The following is a 5,000-nucleotide window of genomic DNA, read 5'->3' as shown; positions in this document are numbered from 1 at the left end:
TCGCCCATGGTGGGATCCCAGGATGGTGCCGACCCGAGTTTTGTCAGCAGCAGAATTTTAGGCAGCGGCTCTCAGATAATCCCCCGACATTTAGCAGCGTCCCTGGCTCAGACGGGCCAGGGGCAGGACGCATTCCTCAGCTGGCTTGGGGGGGTCGAACACACAGTACAATGGCCCGACAACAATTCACACTCACACAGAAACGTTGACTCACCTCACACTGCTCACAGAGCAGTGCAGCGGAATGGTGTTAATTACAGAGCACTGCTCAACCGGCTGTGAACATCTCTCTCTCTCTCTCTCTCTCTCTCTCTCTCTCTCTCTCTCTCTCTCCCCCTCTCTCTCTCGCTCTCTCTCTCTCTCTCTCTCTCTCTTACCGTCTCAGTTCAGTTCAGTTCAACATTGCTCTATTGGCATGAATGTAATCAGATACACTGTTGCCAAAGCAGTTAACAGGAAACAGATCAATTTAAACATAACTAAGAGAAAGATAATATGGACTTGAATAGAGCATTAGCAATTAAGTTATTTGCAAAATTTTTAGGATAATAATATTATAATAAAGGATAAAGAAAATAAGAATGTCAAGGCCATTTTTAAATATGTAATAATCAGTAAAAATAATAATCTTTCCCTCCCTCTCTCTCTCTCTCTCTCTCTCTCCCTCTCCCCCCTCTCTCTTTCTTGGCTATTTTCTCTTTACTCCTCTTTACTATTTTCTCTTTTCTCGTTACTCCTTTTCTTTGTCCGGTCTGTTCAGACTAAAAAGAGGATACTCACCTGAGCTGTTACCTGGCCAGATTCTCAGTTATTGAGCTACACACTGCTCCACGATCCAGCCTAAAACAAATGCGGCACACACACACACACACACACACACACACACACACACACACACTCACACACACACACAAGCGCTCTTGCATATCCAGAAGAAGGCCAGCTCTGAGTAAACGCCAGTGTAGCGAGTGTGGTGTAATGACCCCCAGAGCATCACACCTGCATCCATTCCAAGTGACTATCAACCAGACTGGCCATTCCCCAACATCAACCCCTACGTTAGATAAATGGTACGGTCCACCAACACAGCTGCAGCCTGGCAACCGGGTGCTGTAATTACCACTGTCCTTAATGTTTAATGTGGAATGAGTGCAGTAACCTTTAGTGTTTGGCTCTGAGATGCTGCCCCCCCCCCCCCCGATCACCATGTTCTCTGTGAGGCAGTCCGAAAACAAGTGGCCCACTTTGGAGTGAAATGTGAAGTGTGTTTGTGTGCCAGGTGGTGCCAAGGGACCTGATGAAGTGCACACACACACACACACACACACACACACACACACACACACACACACACACACACACACATGCAAATGGATCCGTGGCGTTGCCTGGCTCGGAGTGAGGAGTGGTCTGTTTTGAGGGCAGAGTCTGTAAGATTCTCTGCATTACAGTCAAGTGAAGGTTCCCTGAATGGGGAAAACCCATTACGGCTGTTTCCCACTCTTTCCCGGGCCCATTAGAGCGCCTGCACTTCAGACCCGTTCACCACAGAGCGTTTAGTAAACGCGCGGCTCTCTCAGTCATCGTCTGTAAAAGCAGGGTGTTCCGTCCGAATAATAATCTCATCCAGACACCCCGAGGGGGTCAGGAGGTGTCTGTTCTAGCCAGAAGAGCAGCACTCTGCAAAAAAACACCACCTGTATCATCCCCACGCATCACTCCACCCAGCGTTGACACAGTGACAACGAGCGATACTTAGCAGCGGGCACAACACTGACACTATCAAAACAGAACGCCCGTGATCAATTTTGAGTAAAACATTAACCCAATGTGAGCAAGCAGACAGAGAATGTGAGGAATGTCAAATAAATGTATTTTAAGCATTTAAATATTAAGTAAATTGATTCTAATGGCTGGACATTATGAAATAACCCGTTATTACACAGCTTGGAGTTTTGTGAATTGACTGATAGATCCCAGGATGAGTTGAGTGCTACAAGGGGACTACACGGAAGGGGGTGGAGCTACACTACAGAGGGCGTGGCTACACCCAAGGGCCAGGGTGAAGTTCCTTGGGCTACGAATGTGCCTTTACACTGTGGAATGTAAAGTAAAAATGTGATTTCACGTACAGAGTATATGAAGAATCCATCCATTAACTCATTTACACTGGGGTGTTTTCTCCTGGGTTGTTTAGAAATAAGAGGGAGAGAGAGAGAGACAGAGAGAGAGAGAGAGAGACAGAGAGAGAGAGAGAGAGAGAGAGAGAGAGAGATAGAAGGAGTGCGAGAGTAGGAGAGAGAGAGAAGGAGAGAGAGAGAGAGAGAGAGAGAGAGAGAGAGAGCGAAAGAGGCCCCTGCATTTTTCTCATGCCTGAGAGACTTTGTCGTCATGCTCGGCTGTAAACACACAAACCCGGCGCTTAACAAAGCCAAATAGGCATGCCTGCTCAACGCCACACACAGCGCCAGCCAGGTAACCTTCAGAGTGGGAGAGGGTGACGACCCCGCGCCCGCCGAGGTCGGATTTGTGACAGCGCGCGAGGAGCGCGTCTAAGCACGCCTGAGGACAGGTACGCACTATCAGTGCTGGGAGCGGAGGGGTCGAGTCCGAACGTCAGAGCAAAGACTCTGGCTCCTGCATTTCCGTCGTACGCCGGGAAGGCCATACCTGGCTTTTGCGGAATGGAAGGCAGCATTTGGACGCAGCGCCTTGTCTTCTTTTTTGGCCCCCGAAAAAGCCACTAAGAGGAAAATGTGTGACGCTCGGCGTCATCCTTTACACACCAACCCCCCACCCCCACGTCCCCCGTCTTCGGCCATTGTCCGTAGTCCTCTGGCCTTTCAGCCTAGGCGTGTGTTTCTGCAGAGATGGAGCTTGACCTCGCGGTCCCTGAGCGAGCTTGGTGCTGAGAGACACCAGCTGTGGCTGTCTGTCCGACTCAACCGTGCCCGTCTCCACGGTTACTCCCCCGGAGACCTTACCACATCCAGTGAATCCGGCCCAATTAAAATTAATGAACTCCAGAGAATTAAACACAGTCAAACATCGCTGTCTAATATAAAGTGTCAAACTCCGTACATGTAAGATGGGGGTGCACTTCTTTGTCTCAGATTTCCAGGGAAAGATGATTACACATATTTTTTTTGTATTTATATAGAGGCGACAGCAGACAAGCGCAGGTGAAACACTGGCTGGAAGCTCGAGGTGATACCGCACCACCGCGCTGCCATGGTGATTCACTCAAAGCTGTTCTAGTTCACATGTCTGAGGGGTGATTCGTAATTCATGGCATTTGGAGTCAGAAATGCCACAGATGCCACAGTTTCAGGACATACCTCCGACTGCCTCCCTGATACCGCTCCGGACTCCAGAATGTCAAGGGTTTGGCCTGTGTCAAGGGTTCACCGAGTCCTCCAGACAGACGGAGAGAGAGAGAGAGAGAGGGAGAGAGAGAGAGAGAGAGAGAGAGAGAGAGAGAGAGAGAGAGAGAGAGAGAGAGAGAGGCCAGCATTGTTTTGCATGCGAGCTTCATTATCGTGGCATCGGTGTTTCCTGCTGCTGGGATGATATCTCCTCTGAGGAGAGGTCATTAGCACAGGGTCATGACTGATAGCTCCACAGACCTCACGCTTTCTCCACCTCTTATCTACTCCAGCAGTTTCTTACTCGATGTGCAATTTTCTTTTTTCCCCCCACCACACACCTTGATAAAAACACAAGGAAAGACACTTTCTCGTCGCCCGGCGATGGGCGGAGAGGGAGATGAGAGGATTGCTAGCTGCCATCTCGCTCAACCGCATTTTTAATTTCCAGCGTCTCACGGCGCTGAAAATAAATAAATAAATAAACAAACACGCGTGTCTGGTAAATAGAGGAGTTGAGGAAGCGAAGGAGAGATCCCGGGACAGATATTTCTGGACAAATCACCTGGACAGAAGAGTGCTAGCTCCCTAACGGAAATCCATATTCATCTCAGGCTATGTTTGTCCCGGGGGGGGGAGAGATCTCAGGCTGATTTCATATCATCTTATCTCTCTCTCTCTCTCTCTCTCTCTCTCTCTCTCTCTCTCCCTCTCTCTTTCACATCACAGATCTCTGCTTTCTCATCTGGCATACTCTCCCATTTTCAGATAGTGCTGCAGCTTCATATTACGTTGCCGTGGGGACCCCATAACCCATAAAGCATGTGTGTCACGTTGGCCATTATTAATGACAAGGTTGGAAGTACCACTCTGAATATGTAGATCGAGCCTGTGTGTGTGTGTGTGTGTGTGTGTGTGTGTGTGTGTGTGATTTTAATATGAACTGGATTGATCCGAATCTTCCCTGTCTATTGTGACTAATGATGCTGTCCTAGTTATTTAATATGGCTGGAGTCCGTATCACTGCTTCAGGAAGTCAACGGCAAGTGTTTACATCATGTCGGGTGTCGGGACCAACATCCATGTATATAAATAAATAAATAAATAAGAGACACACAAGGTTTCCAGAAAAACAGGATCCAACTTATAGAACTTCACAAGCACTTTTTTCATCTGTCCAAAATATCCTGTTTCTCTAGAAACGTAATGTGCTGTACTACAATTTTCAATATCTATCTATCTATCTATCTATCTATCTATCTATCTATCTATCTATCTATCTATCTATCTATCTATCTATCTATCTATGCATGCATGCATGCGTGTGTGTGTGTGTGTGTGTGCTTGTGTGTGTGTCTGTGTATGAATGCATGGCATTAATTGCCAGGAAGTGGCTGGTTCTAGTGGTCTGTGTTTGTTTTCCTCTCTTGAGAAGGGCACCTTCCAGCCGGCCGTGTTGAGCGGCACATTAAGACACAGGCTCTACATGTGATGCCTTGTGAGATAGCAGGAATGAATTATTGCAGTGCAAATGGTCTTATTTATTAAAGCACCTTGGCCGGCCACTGCCGCTGGCTCCGGCGCAGCCGTCCCAGACGAGCACGGTCCAGACGAATGACCGCCGGTCCGGACACC

Source organism: Electrophorus electricus, chromosome 10 (genome assembly GCF_013358815.1).
Source record: "Electrophorus electricus isolate fEleEle1 chromosome 10, fEleEle1.pri, whole genome shotgun sequence".
NCBI lineage: Eukaryota > Metazoa > Chordata > Actinopteri > Gymnotiformes > Gymnotidae > Electrophorus > Electrophorus electricus.
This window is presented reverse-complemented; position numbering follows the sequence as displayed.